General features: G+C 49.0%; 1 long non-coding RNA gene across 1 annotated transcript; it reads right to left on the bottom strand.

Annotated features, from left to right (window-relative positions):
• Window positions 1–1,610: 1,610 nt before the first annotated feature.
• Window positions 1,611–19,780, bottom strand: LOC139083305 (uncharacterized). The gene is made up of 3 exons (XR_011539922.1): window positions 19,426–19,780; window positions 6,882–8,255; window positions 1,611–4,515 (listed from the first exon to the last, which is right to left on the bottom strand). It is a non-coding gene; the product is annotated as an uncharacterized lncRNA (long non-coding RNA).
• Window positions 19,781–20,140: the final 360 nt, after the last annotated feature.

The raw sequence follows: 20,140 nt of genomic DNA, 5'->3' as shown, positions 1-20,140 counted from the left end.
AATATGTTCGTGCTTTTTGGAAGCAAGCTTGATCTAAAAATAAAGAGTAGTGACGATGACAGGTGGGAACTCTGAAGCCGGAGGTCTCGGTGGTCAGGAGAGACGGCTGGGGGCTGCTGATCCCCGGTCAGGAATGGGGGTGAGGGGTAGCCTGTGGATGGGCAGCATCAGGGCCAGCAGGTGGGCCAGGTCTGGGAGGGGCTGGCCAGGTGGTCAGTCCTGGCTCCCTCTCAGCTTCCATCTTCTGCTTCCCTTCTCCTCTGGTCCTATCCCACCTGCCCGCCTTCGCTTGCAACCAAGCGCTCCATCCTTCTCTCACCACCTTCCTCTGACTGCCCCTTCCTCTCGCTTCCAACTCTCCTGCAAGAATCCCTCTGCCTTCCTCCTCTCCTGTCTTCAGCTGCCTCCCCGGCTCTGACTTTTCCCTCCTCCCCGTCACTGCTCCCATCCCTCTGCACGATGCTGCCAGCCCTCACAGCCTTGCATCCCTGTCTCCTGCGTCCGCTCTTCCCCCCCAGGTCCCTCCCTTTCCCTCTCCTCCGTCCAGTCCCTCCCTTTCTCCACTCTTGACTAAACGTTGGAAGTCACAATTGTTTTACTTTTGTTGTCTTGCTTGAATGAGGTTTTATATTTCAAATTTTAAAAAACAAGTAAGATGAATGCATCAAACTGCCAGAAAGGGCTCTGTGTACACAGCGTCTGATCCAGGAGCTGCTGTCTGTCCCGTGTTCAGCTGGGACAAAGGGCTCACCCTGTTCAAAGCAACCTTAAGTCACTCGTTGTCATCAAACGTCCACATGAGGATGTGTCGAGCAGATTGACAGAGCTGCTGGGTCACAGCATCCGAACAAGTTCAATTACGACCCCAACACCTGGTCTCAGCCAAGTCTGTTCTCCTCTGTGGGGTCGTTAGGTCTTTCTGTCTCGTGGTACCATAGCTAGAAAGTGACCAGCTGCTGCCTTTGGCGTGGTCCGTCCACATGGAGGCCACACTCGGACACAATCTTAGTATTTGTCCACTGCATGAGATTCCCGAGGCTGCTATAAGAGATTCCCACACTCCTGGCACCTTAAAGCACATTCTGAGAGAAATGCATCCTCTCGGAGTTCTACAGGCTGGAAGTCAGAAAGCAAGTGGTCAGGAGGGCCGTGCTCCCTCCGAAGGCTCCAGGGCAGGCTCCTCCCACGACCCTTCCAGCTTCTGGGGGCTCCAGACATTCCTTGGCTTGTGGCTGCATCGCTCCAATCCCCACCTCTGTCTTCACATGGCCTAGTGTGTTTGTCTCTGAGCCAAAAGTCTCCCGTTCCTTTCTCTTTAAGGACACCAGTCATTGGATTGGGACCCACCCAGATAATGCAGGGTGGTGCCATCTCAAGATCTTTATCTTCATTATATCTGCAAAGACCCTTATTCCAAGTAAGTTCGCTCTGAGGTCTGCGTGGACATCACTCTAGGGGACCGCTGTTCATGCCACTACCTCTATCAGCATTTGGAGTGTTTTTACTAATCTAAATCCGATTACAGGAGGCCCTCGATTAAATTAAATGGTGTTTTATGGGGTGTTTTTACAGCATTTCTCTGATAAGGTAGGGATTACAGGGTTAAGAACTGACTTCCATGATTTTTTTTTTTAATCCACTAGCCTCAGGATATCAGACATTTGCAGGAATAGTTGCACAATAATTTTCGGCAGTTTTGTACAAATCTAATTGCATATTAGCTTCAGCTCAGAATGCTGGGGAGAAGGAAGTTTGGTTTCTTCTCCAGATATTTGTCTGGTGTCCTCCATGTGCCAGGACTGAGGATATGATGGTGGAGGAAAACAGACCTGCTGTCTGCATCCAAGGAAGGACAGACAGGTGTCGGACACAAGGTCCAGACTAAACAGACGAGCCATAACCGGTCCATGGAGCTGGCGCAGCTCATGAGACAGTCAAACCTGCCCTCCTTGTCCTTCGATAGCTCATTCCCACGCCGTAGGGTGAAGACCCCGTGGTGGTCTGGTCATGCTCAGGTCAGGCCAGGTCCAGCGGTATAAGTCATCAATCACCGGCCAGCACATTCACCTACACACCAGTGTCCACTCAAGGCAAGGTCTTACTCATGTCACCCTCCACCAAGTGCCACCACCAGCCAGGGCACTGTGCAGGCCCTGGGGAAGGAGTGAAGTTGGTGTGGTCAGCTGAATAATGACCCCCAAAGACACCAACATCCTTATCTCCGGAACCTGTGACTACGTTACCTTCCACGGCAAAAGGGACTTTGTAGAAGTGATCAGGAATCTTGAGATGGGGAGCTCATCCTGGATTTTATGGGTGGGCCCAATGTCATCACAGGGTCCTTATCAGAGGGAGGGAGGGCTCAGAAGAGCAGGCAGCAATGAGACCACGTAAACAGAGATGGGAGCAAGGCAGCCACAAGCCAAGGAATGCCGGCGGCCATCAGAAAGGAGCAGGAAGAGGCAAGGACGGATTGTCCCCTGGAGCCTCTGGAAGGAACCACCTTGACCTCCGCCCCGTGTGTCTCATCCCAGAGGTTTCTGGCCTCTGGAACTGTAAGAGCATGAATTGCATGAATTACTGTTGCCTTAGGTCACTAAGTCTGTCTGCAGACATTTGTTCCAGCAGCCACAGGAAGCTGAACATCAGCTTATAAGCTGTCGCTGTCTCTCTGGAGGCTGTTTCTGGCCATGCTGGGTGGGAGAGGAGGGGAGGAGGAGGGGAGGGGACCGGAGGCTCTTACTCGGCTTGTGTGGCTCCCATGGGACCCTCCCACTGAGGCTCTGTGGCTCTGGCCGTACTGTCCTTTGGCTGGCCCCTGGGAGCCCCTCCCTCCTGTTTTCTGGCAGACAACCCTGCAGAGCCTTGGGGTACGGCGTGAGTGCCCACCCAGGCAGTCCTCCAGGCAGGTGTGGAAGATGTCACAGGAAGGCTCTCCCTTCCTTCCAGGCCTCGCACACAGGAAACACGGCACCTTCCCAACACATGCGGGGTGGCCTGCAGACAGAGCCCCCTCAGCCCCCACCAAAGCTGCTGACCAGCAATTCCCTGGGCACCCGGTGGACTCATGCCAAGCCCTGCCACCTCTGCCATGGGGTGGGCACCAGTGCACAGCTCCACCCCAGGCCCCTTTCCAAATCTCTCAAGGACAGTCTTTACCATTTTCCCCATCATGGTGGGTACAGAGAGTAGAGAAACTGAAATGCTGCCTTGGAGGGGCGTTTCACAACTCCTTTTGAAATCTGACACATAGAGCATCTTTCAGTTTGTCAACCTGCCACTTACATTTGTGAGAAATGCCTCAAAGCAGAGACTGTGGAGCCAGGAGAGCCTGCGGTGGGACCTGGCTCGAGGAGGAAGGTGTCCCTGAGGGAAGGTGCCTGCGCTGACACTGAGGGATGGGCAGAGGTGCGGGTGGAGGGCATCAAGGAGCAGGCGGCACTGCCCCAGGCTCATGGGCAGAGGACGTGTGTTCTGAGGAGAAGAGAGAAGGTCTGGGAAGCCAGGGGCAGGTGGGAGAAGGTAGGATATGAACCTGGGAGGAAGGCAGAGCCAGGCCAGGCCAGGAGGCCACAGGGCGATTGCCATCTCCATTCAGTGAGCCGCGGGGCTCCCTGGGGTGCCAGGTGGTCCCACCGTGGTTTGAAAGTGTGGAGAGCAGCTTGCAGGGAGGCAATGTCACTGCAGGAGCCTCTGAGAAAGCAACTCTGTCACCTGGGCAGGTGGTGGTGGCCGAGGCGCGATGGAGGCATGGACGGGGAGGTGGAGCGAATGGGCTCAGGAAATATAAGGAGGACAAGGGCGAGATGAGGAAGGGATACAGACGACGAAGGAGCAGGAATGTCAAGCGATGCCTAAAGGTTTGCGGCTTGTGTGACAGACAAGACGGAGGAGAAGGCCCTCCTGAGTTGCTGTTGGGCACAGTGAGTCTGAGGCACCTTTCAGACATTTAGGAGGAAACGCCCACGTGGCCATCTGGCTGTTCTTGTCTGGAGCTCGGAGGAAGCACCTGACCCGGAGATGCAGCCAGGCGTCTGTTGACACGTGGGTGCTCACCTGGAGCTGTGGCTGAGCTGAAGGAAGAAGGCAGAGCTGAAGGGGGACCAGGTCTGAGTCCCCAGGAGCTCAGGACAGGAGGGGGAGAGCAGAGGAGGGAGGAGGCACGGTGGAGGAGGGACTCGAGCGAGGGAAGAACCGGAGCAAAGTCCTCAGGAGAGGCCCTCAAGGACTGTTGCCGACGTGGGCAGGAGAGGCAGCCTCACCCGGCCTGGCTGCAGGGTGCCGAGGAAGCCCACACAATTCAAAACAGCAGATTTCGTGCATGAAAACAAGGCGCTGTGCGCTGGGCTCCTTTTCTGAGATCAGGGGGAGGCAGTTTCACAAATGGGGCTTTCACAAGAAGGGACAGTTGGCAGGAGAGCCGTCACCCCCAGCAGCTGTAGGACACAGGTCAGCCACATGCAGGACAGCACCTGAAGCTTTGACTACGACTCAGTGAGCGAGTGGAAGTTTCTCCTGAAAGAAGAAAGAGGGCAAAGATGAATCAGATGGAGGAGAGTTGACAGAAGTTGGTAATTAAAGCAATAACGTGCTTACTATGTGCCTCGGTGCTCAGATTTCCTTAAATTTTACCATATTGTGAGCTTTCTATAAAAATAAAAGAAGCTATCAGCAAAGAGTGATTTATTTTATTTTACTTTGTAGTAATGAGCTATCATTTTTAAGAGAAAAGAATAATGATTTGGGTTATGTTCAGATGTTCCTCGAGAATCACCATCATATTGGGGGCCTGCCCGGTGGCGCAGTGGTTAAGTTTGCACATTCTGCTTCGGTGGCCCAGGGTTCACCAGTTCAGATCCTGGGTGCAGACCTACGCACCACTTGTCAAGCCATGCAATGGCAGGTGTCCCTCATATAAAGTAGAGGAAGATGGGCACAGATATTAGGTCAGGGCCAATCTTCCTCAGCAAAAAGAGGAGGATTGGCAGCAGATGTTAGCTCAGGGCTAATCTTCCTCAAAAAAAAAAAAAATCACCATCATATTGCACAAATTCAAGAATAATATGATTTATAAAAAACCCTAAGGAAGCCGCTAAAAAAAACTGTTAGAACTGATGCCACAGCAAGTCTTCAGGATACAGAATTAACATACACAAATCAAGTGTGTTTCCGTATACTAACAATGAATAACCTGAAAATGGAATTAACAAAACAAAACCATTTATGATAGCATCAAAAAGTGTAAAAACTGAGGAATAAATTTATTAAAGCAGTACGAAACTTGTATTCTGAATATTATAAAACATTGGTGAAAGAAGTTAAGGAAGACTTAGATAAATAGGAAAGACATCCCATGTTCATGGATCAGAGCCTTCATTTGTTACGATTGGGGGTGATGATGGGTTTTACACGTCAACTTGATGAGGCCATAGCCCTCAGTTGTTGGCTAAACACTAACCTAGGTGTTGCTGCAAAGGCCTTTTGTAGATGTGGCTGAAGTCTATAATCAGTTTACTTTAATAATGGAGACTACTCTTGATCATCTAGTGGGCCTGATTCAACCAGTTGAAAGGCCTTAAGAGCCGAATTGAGGTTTCCATGAAGAAGAAGAAATTCTGCCCCAAAATTCCAGCCTGTCCTTCCTGACACTCTGCCCTGTGGATTCGGAACTTGCCTGGCCAGCCCCCACAATTGCTAAGCGAATTCCTTATAACAAATCTCTTAATACCTACATTCTACCAGTTTTGTTTCTCTGGCAGAACTCCGATGGATGCAATGGCAAGATTCCCCAAATTGACCTACAGATCTAATGCAATCTTTATCAAAATTTCAGTTGGCCTTTTTTTTTTTCCAGAAATGGACAACCCAAACCTAAAATTCATGTGGAAATTCAAGGGATCCAGAATAGCCAAAACAATCTTGAAAGAAAAAAATAGTTAGAGGACACACACTTCCTGATTTCCAAATCTACTCCAAAGCTGCATTGATCAGGATGGCGTGCTAACCACATAAGAAGACAGATGCAGATCAATGGAATGGGGTTGAGAGTCCAGAAATAATCAACGGATTTTCCACAAGAGGGCCAAGACAATTCACTAGGGCAAGGACAGTCCTTTCGACGAATGGTGCTGGGATAGCTGTCTATTCACGTGACAAAAAATGAAGTAGAACCCCTATTTCTCATCACCTAAAAAATTAACTCAAAATGAATCAAAGACCTAAATTTAATAGCTTAAAACTCTAAAATTCTTAGAAGAAAAACTTGGCATAAATCTGCATGACCATAGATTATACAATGGTTTCTTAGATCTAACAGCAAAAGCATAGCAACAAAGGAAAAACATAGATAAATTTGACTTAAAGGAATTAAAAGTCTTTTGTGCTTCCAAGGACACCACTGAGAAAAGAAAAAGAAAACCTCCAGAATGGGAGAAAATATTTGCAAATTATATATCTCATAAAACCTTTGTATCTAGAATATATAAAGAACACTTAGGGGCTGGCCCCATGGCATAGTGGTTAAGTTAAGCATACTCTGCTTTGATGGGCTGGGTTCATGGGTTCAGATCCCAGGCACAGATCTGCACCATTCATCAGCTATGCTGTGGCAGCAACCCACACATAAAGAGAAGGAGGATTGGTATAGATGTTAGCTCAGGGCTAATCTTCCTCAACAAAAAAAAAAGAAGAAGAAGAACATTTAGAACACAATAACACAAAGACAAAAAGCTCCATTTAAAAATGGGCAAAAAACGTAATAGACATGTCTCCAAAGAAGATAAACAAATGGCCAATGACCACATGAAAATGCAGATGCTCAAGATGACTAGCATCAGGGAAATGCAAATCACAGCCACAATGAGATTCCCTTTCACACTCACCAGGATGGTGTTGCTTGAAGTCGGGGCCCTCCGCGGTTGGATCAGAGAATCACAGAACCCCAGAGTGGGACAGAACCCCAGAGCCCCCCACGGGGCTGGGGTCTTTGACCTTCTGAAGACATTTCTTTAAAGATTACGTGCCTGACAGCCATGAGAGGCATGCAGGGCCAGCTCAGCCTGTGTACGCAGGGTGACAAGCACACCCTCCGAACACCCTCTGTGCCCATCCTGGGATGGGAGCGGCGGGAAGATTTGCTCAGACAGGAACTCAGAGTACTGAATTGTGCAGGAGAAGAAAGCCAGCAACCAGAGCTCACTGAGCTGTGTGAAACGCAGCTCAGCCACTTGCCGATTTGTGGCCTTGGGCACATCGTTTAACCTCTGTGGGCCTGCTTCCCGGAGAGAAATCTGGGCAGTGGGGGCAGAGGGATAATTAGAGCATTTATCCCAGGGTGGCTGGGAGAAATGACCCAGAGGGGGCACACTGGCGTCTTCCTCCGAGCAGGGCGGCGAACGCAGAGCAGGTGTCGGTAGCTTCTGGAAACCAGATAGATCCCAGTCGAGTTTAATTTATGGGATAAGATCAGAGGCCCCAGCTGTCTCCTCGCTTCGGAACTGGAGAGACCATGAAGATGTCCCGGCAGAGGAGAGTCCACTCTTGTCTCCACCACAGCAGCTGCGAGTGTTCCCAGCCGGGGCACCTGGAGGTCAGGTGGATTCAGCATCGGCCCTCGCCCTGCCCCCACCGTGCCCTCCCGCTCCAGCATCCCCTCCTCGGTCTTGGTCTGCAGTGGGAACATCATGAAATGGTACCCGTGCCTCTTGCCAGCTGGCTGTTGTGGATGGCAGTGGCCCAGGACAGATGAGCCATTCCCGGCATCCGTAATGGGACTAGCTGGCACAGGCAGAAGTGACAACAGATGAGACACACAGGCCTTCTTGACAGGCAGAGGTGAACGGCACACTTTGAAATCCCGCTTAAGAAGCCAGGAGGCCCGAAGGGACTGTGTGTGGGTGTTGGGGATTAGGGAAGAGAATGAGGACCGCGGCTGGGTTACCCAAGAGCTGGCGCCACCAGTCCTGGGGTGGGTTATCTCCTGATGCTCCTTCCCAGGGGTTCAGAGGGTGGCGGGAGCTTCCAGCAGAATGGCTGTCCCATGTTCAAAAACACGAACAAGAGAAAACAGAAACAGACATGCACATGAACCGGGCCACTGTGGGGCTGGCCACTGGAGACCAGGGCAGGTCAGGACATCCTGGGGCCGGCGGTGGGTACGTCCTGGGGTGGGTACGTCCTCTGCGGAGCCGTAAGGATGAGGAGGAGAGGGGATGGCCTTGCCACGTGCCCTGAGCAAGCTCCAGGGGGGTGTTTGGCTGAAAGGTAAACAAGCACCAGAATTAGTGGGAGCACCAGTTCCTGCCCGTGGGGATCCCCTGGCCGGGCAGGTGGGGCCAGGATGGCACCCCGTGGCTCAGGCCAGGGAGCCTTATCCAGGGCAAGATGCTCTCTGCTCTGTAAAGCCCACATGGCAGCATTGTCATTTGGTTAGTCAGCCCCAGGGCCTGCTGGACAGAAGTGTTGTTCCTAATTAACAGAAAAGAAAAGGGACTCGTTGATCAGCCTCACCTGCACCTCATCCAGTGCTCGGGGCCCTGTGCTCTGATGTGTAGACAGGGCACTCGGCTCCACCCTGAAACCCACCCCACATGGGAAACCCCAGTCCTCAACATGCGGACCCCAGGGCCTCCCTTATCTCAGCCCAAGACCTCCCCCAAAGAGTTCACATGGTCACACCTTCCTCTAAGCGAATAGATTCCCCTCACCCGGTCTGCGCCCCATTCAGGCCCCACGGGGAATAAGCCTGGGAGATTGCAGCCACAGAGGGTCATGGAAGTTGCCCACTCCCCCTTTCTCTAATTCTTAGCCGACATACCACCAGATTATAAATTTGCTCTTTCTTCAATAAAAGTCCCATTAAATTGCAGCTGTCCCCAAACCACTTCTGGATCTGGGTGACGGACTCCTGGGTGACACCCTCAGGTCAAGTCCCCTCTCGCTGCCTCAAAAACATGGTCTAGGGAATTGCTACATCCCTGATGTCACCTCATTGGAAGTAGGGGGTGAAACAGCCTTAAAAGTGGAAACTGCGTCTGCACGCGAGCCCTTGCCATCAGTGTTTACGGCAGCAGGTGGGTTTTATCGCTACCCAGAATGATGTTCCAAGAGATGAAGGAAGTCCCCATGGACTCATATGGCTGGTCCCTGAAGGGACTGGCACTGGATCTGTTTTCAGTCATCTTTGGGGCCCACACTCAGTGGTTCCTAGAGACTGAAATAAGCAAGGAGCCTCCCTCTGCAGGGAGAAAGGAGGAAGCAGGGTACAGGGAAGGGAAGCCTTGGGCCGTCAGGCAAGGGAGCAGGACCTGCTTATGCCTCATGCCAGCTTCCCAGGACCGTCCTGCAGGGGCCACTTAGCAGCCTTGGATGCAGAGTGAAGCCCTGTCTCCCTTCTGCCTCGACACCAGGCCCAAGTGTGCCATGGACACTCTGTGAGGCATGCTCTTCCCATCTCACCAGCTCCTGGGCCCGGCCTAGTGGTGGACTGTCCTGGTTGTTATTTGTATCCATCTCTCCTGACTTGAGCCATCTGACTCTCCTTGGACGAACTCTTCCCTCCGGTGGTTCTCTGGACACTTCTGCCCACCCAGGATCACCTGCCCTCTTCCCACCACCCCTTCCTGTGGGGTGGCTTCACTCTAAGATGGGTGGTCTCTTTCTGATGGCAGGTACTTTCCTCCTTTTCTCATCTCTGACATCTGAGCCTCACTACCAGCTGCTCCTTCTCTTACAGCAAACAGTGATCCATGGGCAAACAGACCTGGATTCCAATCCTAGGTCCACTTTCTAGAGACTGAGAAACTCTTACAATGGCCCTGAACCTCAACTTCTACTTCTGTAAGATGAGAACAGTGCCTTGTGTGTGCAAATGTGGTCACAAAGGCAAAAAGAGACAACCTGTGCGGACGTACCTGGCAGATGCTCAGATGTGAATGTAAATACTCCATCTTCACAAAGGAATGCTGAGCACCAGAGATAGCAACTTTGTGGGTAAATATGAAATACTCGCATTATAAATTCTTTAAAGAGAATTAACCGTTGAACTCAGAAATAATTTAAAAAGTATTATGGGAGTTAAAACACAGGTAGAATAAAATTTGATAATTACAATAAATATGAACGGTCTAATCACTTCAAATAAAAGGCAAAAATTTTCAGGCCGGAGAAAAATATAAGACCCAACTATAAGCTGTCTATAAGAAATGCATTTTAAATATAAAAATATAGGAGCCGGCCCAGTGGCGCAGCAGTTAAGTGCACATGTTCCACTTTGGCGCCCTGGGGTTCGCTGGTTCAGATCCCGGGTACAGACACGACACCGCTTGTCCAGCCATGCTGTGGTAGGCGTCCCACATATAAAGTAGAGGAAGACGGGTACGGATGTTAGCTCAGGGCCAGTCTTCCTCAGCAAAAAGAGGAGGATTGGCAGCAGATGTTAGCTCAGGGCTAATCTTCCTCAAAAACAAAAAATACGTATATATATAGTTAGATCAAAAGTAACAAGATGGAAAAAGATACACCATGTAAACTCTAATCACGAGAAAGGTGGAGTGGCTATATTAATATCAAAGTAGACGTCAGGACAAAGAATGTAACCAGGAATACAGAGGAACATTTTATGACGATAAAGGGTTAATTCATCAAGAGGGTATAACCAATATCAACACATGAAGTGAAAACTGGAAGAGCTGAAAGTCAAATAAACAAATCCACAAAGACAGTTGGAGATGTCAGGGGTCCTCTCTCATCACAGTGCAACAAGCAGACAGAAAATCAGTAAAGATACAGAGAACTTGGATGACCCTAACGAGTAACTTGACCCACATGATTTAATAAGCACTCCACCCAAGAGCTACAGAACATACATTCTTCTCAGGAAGAGCTCTCCAAATACCTGATTATAGGATGGAGGACGCGCTCATGTCAGTGGAGAGAGAATCCAATAAATGATGCTGGGAAACTTGCTATTTCATGGAAAAAATAAAACAAAATTAGACCCCAACTCATGGGGTATCCAAAGATGAAATCTAAATGGATTAAACTTAATTGTAGAAAGTAAATCTTTAAAACTTTTGTAAGAAACTAAAGGGAGAGATTTTGTGACTTTGAAGCAGGGAAGGCTTTTTTAAAGGTATTCCTAAGAAACACAAACCACAGAGGACAACAATGTTTAATTTGATTAAAAGTGCAAACTGTGTATTAAAGGGCATTATCGTACATTTAAGAAAACACCGCCACTTGGAAAAAGATGTCTGTACCACACTAAATGGTCAAAGGATTAAAATCCAGTGTATGTCAAGGATTCCTACAAAGCAGTATTAAATAATAAATGGTACAATAAATTTTCAAAGGTGATTTATGGGAGAAGAATATCCAATGATAAATAAAATTGAAAATATGATTAACTTCACTAATAAACAGAAATGCAAATTAAACTGTAACAAAATTCCATTTCATACCCACAAGATCCATAAAAATTTGTCTGGTTATTCCAAATGCTGCAGAGGATGTAGAGAAAAGAGAACTTTTAGGCACTACTGTTGGTGGTACAAATTGATATAACCCCTTCGGACAACAAATTGCCAATATCTAGTGTATTTGAAATTGCATGTCCCAACAATGGAGCAATTGCACTCCTGGGTGTACATATACATACGCTAATATAGATATATACACACTAATATATATATAATAATATGTAATAGTATAGATATATTAGTGACCTAGATAAGCTAGTGCACAGGAAGAACTTTACAGAACAGTTTGTTCCTAACAATATTACATTTTCTTAGGGATGTATACATACGTCGTAAAAGTGTGCAGAAATTAATGGTGAGGATAAACATCCAATTCAGGAACATGACATCCCTTGGGGGGAGTGTTGAGGAGTGTAGGGTCAGAGAGGGGTACATGTGTGGCTTCAACTATACATTTCCCATTTCATTTCTGGAGCTGATAGTCCTTCATGGGTGCATGAGTGGTGTGTAGGTCTGCACCCAGGACTCGAACTGCAGGACGTCAGGCCACCCAAAGCTGAGCACACGAGCTTAACCGCTGCACCACCAGGCAGCCCCTGAACTCGCTTTTTTCCCAGAACACTTTTACTTAAAGAACAACTTACAGGCAAACTATTCAGACTTCATTATTTTGGCACATATTTTCTTGAAAATGAACCAAGTGAATTGGGCATTTCAAAGAAAACCACTAGCGATATTTGCTATCGATGATAAAATATAAACTTTGAAGTGAAAACTAAAATTTTGGAAAATGCGTATCCACCACCGAAAACTTCATAGCTGCCCATTACTTAAAGAATTTTCTGATAAGATGGGTGGTGGGATTAGGGAATGTGATTTTTTGGATACTGTATAATGAAATGTGTCTACATAACTCAGTGAACCAAGATTTTCCAAATGACCAAGACATGATGTTACCAAATCATGTAAAAGTAAAAAAGCCATTCAAAGCGTAAGATAAAGCTGTGCATTTTGTTGTTTTTTTAAATATATATACTGTTGTTTTTATTATTGAATGAATTTATTTTTTTCTTTTGAGGAAGATTAGCCCTGAGCTAACATCTGCTGCCAATCCTCCTCTTTTTGCTGAGGAAGACTGGCCCTGAGCTAACATTTGTGCCCATCTCCCTCTACTTTACATGTGGGACGCCTGCCACAACATGGCTTGATAAGTGGTGCCATGTCTGCACCTGGGATCCAAACGGGTAAACCCCGGGCTGCCGAGGTGGAACATGGGAACTTTACTGCACCACCGGGCCAGCCCCCTAAAGCTGTGCGTTTTGATGTGACAGAGAAGAAAACGTTCATTTATAGGGTTCCAGATTCCACATGGCAAATAATCTTCAAGAAGCTGCCCATTGTCCAGTTTGCTGTACTGTCAAAGAAGCACGTCTGCAGTTATATGAAGAAACTACTAAAAGAAATTCTTCTTCAGATAACTATCTGCCAGGTTTCCATCATGCACTTCAACCAAAACAATATATTCAACAGACAGTTACAGAAACAAGTGTGAGAATCCAGCTTCCATCTATCATGTCAGACTTTGGGGAGACTGGTAAAATTATAAAGCAATACCGCTGTTTTCACTAAATTTTTTTAATGGAAATATAATTGTTTTTTGTTATCAATAAGCATATTAGTTATATTAACATATAGTAAGTGTATTATTGTTATTTTAGTGAACAAATAAATACTTCAGGTGCTTGTCTTATGGTAAATATTGATAGACATAAGCTGTTTGAACAAAAGCTCTTTAAGGTCCTCAAAAACTTTTAAGAATGTAAAGGGACCCTGAGACCAAAATAGTTTCTAAGCTCTGGGACAAAGTACACTTCCCGTGTCACATGTCCTATATTTGTGAACACAATCCTTCACACACGAATGCCCCTGGAAAGACAATGGGGGAAATGCATGTTGTCTAGAAACATGTCTACACTGGATTACAAGTCCTGAGCATGTGGGTGTAGAAGTGCATGCTTAATTGTGTGGAATGAAGTTGTTCAGATGAGAAGTTTCAGAGAGCTTGTGTTAAACAGCCACAGTTATATTTCTGGTAGAGAAAAAAACATACCAATATTTCTTTTTATTTAAAATATTTAGGTTGGAAATACCAGCCGTCTCTAAACATGTCATTGCAAAGCCCTGAGTGGAAGAGAAAGGGGATCTTGTACTTTGCTTGGAAGGGGTGGGACTCAGGCCGCAGGGAAGCCTTTGCAGTGTTCTGGGCGGCCAAGGACAATACCCCAACCCAGCACAGAGTCACCTCCACCGGGCCCAGCGAGCCTTTTACATCAGCTACGATGGCCATGCATTCAGTTTTATTGGCAAAATCAACCCTGGTTATTCAGATATTTACCAAACAGTTATCAACCTCCACCCCACATGGCACCCTTGTGTGGGTGTGGAAGCATCTCTCTCCTCAAGGAATTCACTCTACTGGGAAAAATCAGGTAATATGCAATAAATGAATTAGTTTCACTGTAAGCATAAGAAGGGAAATTGCAAATGATAGTTGAGACCCTTATTGGTTGGGGTGGACAGAAAAGATGTCCTTCAGGGTGTCCCCAGTGATGAGACTTGAAGTCAAGTCGGGGCGCTGGCTGTGAGGATAGAGGGAAAGTGTTCCAGGGAAAAAAAGTTAGATTCGGGATGGCTGTGCAAGCTGATGCGATGCGGAGTTTCTGAAATGGCGAGCTGTGCATTCCAGGTCAAATGCCAGCAGATGCACCCTGTTCTAGGTCCTCCTTTGAGACCTGAGAGTGATGGTGAACAAAGAGGGGTGCGGGTCCTTGGAGAAGCAGAGCTCAGGGTGGCGTCCATTATGCCTCATGTTCCCTGCAAGAACCTTCCATCGTGGAAGGTCCCCCTGAGTTCGTCTGGGTCATTTCCAGGAACTCTGTTATTTCATCCTTACAAAAGAGGAGTGACCACTGCACACCCACCAGAATGGCTAAAATAAAGATAGTGATAACGCCAAACGCTGGCAAGGAGGCAGAGAAACCGGACCCTCCTACACTGCTGGTGGGGGTGTAAAATGGTTCAGATGCTCCAGAAGAGAGTATGGCAGCTTCTCACGAAGTTCAACATGCCATTACCATACGACCCAGCACTTACACTCCTGGGCATTTATCCCAGAGAAACGAAGACTCATGTCCACACAAAAGCCTGTACATGTTCCTAGCAGCTTTATTCACAATAGCCAAAAACTGGAAACAGCCCAGATGCCCTTGACAGGTGAATGGCAAATAAACGGTGCTACGTCCATCCCGTGGAATACTGCTCCTCAGTAAAAAGGAACAAATGACTGAGGCACTCAAGAACCTGGATGGATCGCAAGGGAATTATGCTGAGTGGAAAAGACAACCTCAAAAGTTACATGTTACATGATTCCATTTATACAACATTCACGCAATGAGAAGAATACGGAGGGGGAGAGCAGACTAGTGGTTCCAGGGGTTAGGGAGAGGGAGGGAGCACGAGGGATCCTTGTGATGGGCTGTTTAGTGTCTTCACTGTGGTGGTGGATTCAGGAGCCAACACATGTGCTAAAATTGTATAGACCCAAGGGCACGTAAAACTGGTGACACATGAATAAGAGGGTAGATTATATCGACGTCAACTTCTTGGTTATGATATGGCGCTAGAGTTACCCAAGATGCTACCTTTGAGGGAAACTGGGTGAAAGATATGTGGAATCTCTCTGTAGTTTCTCACAACTGCATGTGAATTTGCAATTATCTCAAAACAAAAAGGGGGTTTTTGGTTTGTTTCTTTTTTTTTAAAGAAGACTGAGACAAATCAGTGCATTTCAAACTGTCTCCGTGGAGAGTCCTCAAGACCATAACAGAGAGTAGTGAGGAGCAAGACTGAAGGAACATTGTGGATCAGCCAATATCACCCAACTGTCTTCAATCGGTGGCTCTTGGTACATGCTGGGCCAGGGCTCGCTGAGCTGGAGGTGGGTCTGGTCCTCACCCTCCTGCCCTAGGGCTTGGGCAGGGCTCCTGGGCTGATGGAGTGTGACAGCACCATCTTGGAACATTCAAGACTTAGCCCAGGATGAGACCACACAAACCAGAGACAGTGACTTGGGACCTGCTCTCCATGGCCGAGGCAGCCACTCATCCTCAGCCCTGCTTTTCACTGGTCCACACACCTCCGTCACCACTGTCCGGATCATTCCCAAGGCCACAGCTCCAATCTTGCCAAGCTACAAGCTACAAAGTTGCCAAGCTACACTTGACAAAAACTTGTCTAGAACTTTCTCAGCATTGTCAGGTGCACATCCTGGTGCCAAGAGGGAGACCTCGAATCCGCTATCCCCTTTGGTCAGTGAAGACTGAAATTTTAACAGAATAAGTGAAAATCGTACAGCGACATCCACATTATTTTTTCTTCCAAGAGCATGGCATGGGTTTAGAAGTTAAGGGAATATCCCAAAGGGCCTCATGGATTTGCCAAGCCACAAGCACTTAAACACCAATTTTAGACCTCTGCCAAACCCCTACATTCCATGGGATAGTTTGATTCCTATTAAAGTTGTACGAAATCATACCACATGTGAAGGAAACGCTTTCTGATCCGTTTCCTCTGTTCTGTGGGTATCCGTGTCCATTCAGCAAGGCAGTGCATGTTCCGACGGGCCCGAGGCAGCCCCATGCCAGGGCCCCCATGGAGCAGCTCTGCAGCCGGAGGCCGTGCACCACACCCCGTGATGCAGGGAGAGCCGCAGCCCTGGACTCTGCTTTGGATCCTGGTGGCTGATTTTCCCTGGTGAGGAATTTAACCCCGCGAGGCCTCGGTTTCCTCATCGACAGCAGATGTGACGTGCTCAGGACCGAGTCTGGCATGCACTGGGTTTGCAGAAAACCACAGCTCTCTCCTCTCTGCCCCTGCGGGCTTAGGTTTCAATTTTCACTGAAAGCTTGTTCACTGGCCCATGTAAAATACCATTTGTGCTCATCGCTTGCCTCTTTTCTGAGAAATTCAAAGTACCGTCCTCTGTGAACACCCACGGGCTTCTGTCGTCACCAGAGATCACTGCAGGAGCATCAGTTTGCAGAGTGAGCCTCTGACTGGCCTGTGTGAGACCCTGGCCCCATGGCGTCAGAGCTAAACCTCAGCTGGCCATGCGCCATCTGAGTGGCCCACTGCAGGTGAGGACAGCAAAGTCGACTGGGTGTAGATGATAAACAAGAAGATTCCTGACCTCAAACAGGCACTCAACCTCCTCCTGCCCAGTGGGTCCGTCTGCCCTTGTCACCACGCCAGCCCCACCTGCCTAGAGAGGAGGTGGCAGGGGTCACGTCTTTTGGACTCTTCCGTCACAAATGCAGGGAACGCACTCAAAGTCCCACAGGCACAGAGTGACTGTTGAAACCCAAGCCACAGCCCCCATCGCACCTTGGGAGTTTCCGGATTGGCCCGTGGGCCGGGGCACCATGCTCTCATCTCTCATCTCTACTTCTTTCTGTGTGGAGGCTGTTTGCCCCTCACACCGCACAGCCACGATGGCCATCTCGAGGCTTCCAGGCTCACTCCTGGCTAACCTTCTAGACTGCCACCCATCAGCCAATTGTCGCAGCTGTGGAGGTGGGGTGAGGTGGATATGGGGAACCCTCTGGGACCGCAGATGAGGGAAAAGGTGGAGGCAAGAGGAAGCTGTTCTCCCAAAGGGAGGAGGATGCAATTCCTAGAAGAAAGGAAATGCTGCCAGATCAAAAATAAATCCGTAAATGCACACTCCACATGAGACAGGAAGTGTGGAAGCGGCTTGTCAAATGAGAGATCCTATATCCATCTCTAAAGAAGATATGCAGATGGCCAACAAGCACATAAAAAGAGGCTCAACCTCATCAGCCACCAGGGAAATGCAAATCACGGCTGCACTGAGATGCCTACACACAGGCGCTAGGATGACAATAATCAAAGAGACGATGACAGCGCTGGTGAGGACGTGGGGAACTCGCAAAGCTCATCCATCGCTGGTGGGGATGAAAAATGGTGTAGATGCTTTAGAAAACCGTCTGGCAGTTCCTCAAAAAGTTAAACAGAGTTACTGTATGACCCAGCAATTCCACTCCAAGGTATGTGCCCAAAAGAAATAAAACATCTGTCCACACAAACACTTGTACATGGATGTTCATCACGGCATCAGTCACAATAGCCAAAAACTGGAAACAAGTCAAGTGTCCGCCAGCCAATGAATGATAGACAAAATGTGGTCTATCCGTACAATGGACTATTATTCGGCCATGAGAAAGAGTAAAGTATTGATTCATGCTACAATGTGGATGAACCTTGAAAATACTGTTCACTGAAGGAAGCCAGTAACAAGAAATCATACATTGTGTGATTCCATTTATACAAAATGTCCAGAACAGGCAAATCCATACAGACAGAGAGTGGATTTTTGTTTCCCTAGGCCTGGGGGTGGGTGGGTACTTTGGGGGGTCACAGCTAAGGGATGCGAGGTTTCTTCTGCTGGTGATGAAAACGGTCTAAAACTGACAGTGGTGGTGTTTGCCCGACTCTCTAAAGATACTAAAAGACATTGAATTGTGTACTTCAAATGACTTGTATGTAAATTATATTGCACTAAAGCTGTTAAAAACAAAAAGATACTCTATATCCGTGAGTGATGCTCGTTACCAGCCTTAAGTCCTTCTCACCACTGAGGGTCCCAGGTCAGCTTCTGGTTCTTCCAGGTTCCCCTGGACAGCTGAAGCCCCCAGGGACCTCTCCTCGGATTGAGTGCTCCCTGTTCTTTGCTCGGTCCTGCATATAGCTTGCCTGCTCTGCTAGTGCATGCCCAGGTAAGTGCAGCTGGCCCTGGACCCCCGCCTTGCGGGGACAGGAGAGTGTCCCCTGGCACTGAGGAGATACTCGGCCAGGGCTTCGCTGACGTTGACGAGATCCAGAGACGTGCCCGGATGACAAACTTCACGGCAGGTGGAGTGATGTGTTTGGGCACCAACCCCCACCCCCTCCCAGCAGAAACTGCACAGGGCGGGAGTGACATGTGTCCCCTCCTCCCAAGGCTTGACCCCTCAGCCCTGGGCTTTATTTATTCAAGGGATGGGGAGCTTTGGGTGGCCTGGATTTGAACTAATGGGCAGGACATGTCATGAGGCAAAGAGTAGGGCAGCTGAGGGTAGTTGCCCCTAACGGCAGGACTCAGTCCTACTCTGGTCCTCTCTCCCAGAGATGAAGGGGACACCGGGTGTGCTCTGTGTAAGCCTCCAGCATTAGGACGGGTCACAGAAGTTGTAAGAAACCAGGAGTGGGCCAAAAACATCTTTGTGATAACTAGCCCTCTCAAGCTCTTGATCTGGCCACGTATCGCAGAAAGGAAGGGTCAGGAGCTGAAAGGGTCACAAAACATCCTTGTGATTACTACCTTCTCAAGCTCTGGATCTGGCCCCGCATCCCAGAAAGAAAGGGGGCCCATCTCTCCCTGGTGGGCATGACGGGACCAGGTGAACTTGACCCTCCCACGTCTGGGAGCATGCAAGGGCTTTCTGCCTGGACCTGACCAGGTGAACTCCGAATGTGGCTGGCTGTGGGCACACTGCAGGGTGCATGGGAACAGTCCCCGAGTCTGGACCACAGCAGGGGATTGGGGGAGGGTCCTTGAGCCTGCAGCCAGTGGCAGGCCATCTGTGCTAGAGATGCACAGGGCCCAGGACTCATGTGCCCTCATGGCCAAGGGTCCCCCACTGCTGGGCCACCTTGGCAGGCCACATATCCTCTCTGAGCCCCATCTTCTCATCAAATGAGAGAATGTGCCCAGCCACAGGAGGCCTTGTAACTGCTTTTTGAATACGAGTGGAAGAGCTTGTCAAACTCTACGGCACACTTGCATGTGATTCCCAGCTGTCTCTCACCTGTCCACCCCTGGTGCTCTCACCTGGCCAGTCTGTCCCTTGTAAGGCTCTGGATGTGGTATCCGGAACCAGGTAGAGATCTGCAGCAGCCTCATGCCGCTTTCCACATGTTCCTGTGGCTCACTTTCTCCTGGCAGCTTCGTCGTCCGTGGAGACCATCCCACAGCACTCCCTCCTCACAGGGCTGCCCCCAGCTCAGTCTGTGCGTGGGTCCCCACAGGTCACTGCCTTTGGGGAGGGGACTGGAGGTACATTCGACCTGCTGCTGACCGCTGGCTCAGATAACATTCTCAGGCCGCTGCTCAGGGCCCAGAGCCCCTATCTGCTCATCGAGACTTCCCTCCTCAGCCCTCAGATGCCAGGCCCATCATCTGATCACAAAAACCAAGTCATGCATCCCTCGTGGGAAGGAAAGTCTGTCTTGATCCTTGCCGGCTAAGCGGCTGACCGGGCATGGACGTGGGTGTTCTGGCCCAGCGCTGATAGCATTCAACTCACGGAAGAGCAGGCTTGGCCTCCCATGACACAGGAGACAGAAGACGAGCCGTAACCCATTAATAATGCAACAGAGGTAATGATTGACCTTCATGGAGCCCTTTCTGTGACTCCCCAAGGGCTGTCACATCAGTCACCCCAGTTTGTCCCATTTCCCAGAGAGAAAAGCCACGGGGCAGAAAGTGTCAGTGAGCTGCATCTCTCGAGCCCTCCTGGCACCCAGGGCACTCCAGCTCTGTCCTG

This window comes from Equus przewalskii, chromosome 5 (genome assembly GCF_037783145.1).
Source record: "Equus przewalskii isolate Varuska chromosome 5, EquPr2, whole genome shotgun sequence".
Classification (NCBI taxonomy): Eukaryota; Metazoa; Chordata; class Mammalia; order Perissodactyla; family Equidae; genus Equus; species Equus przewalskii.
This window is presented reverse-complemented; position numbering and strand designations above follow the sequence as displayed.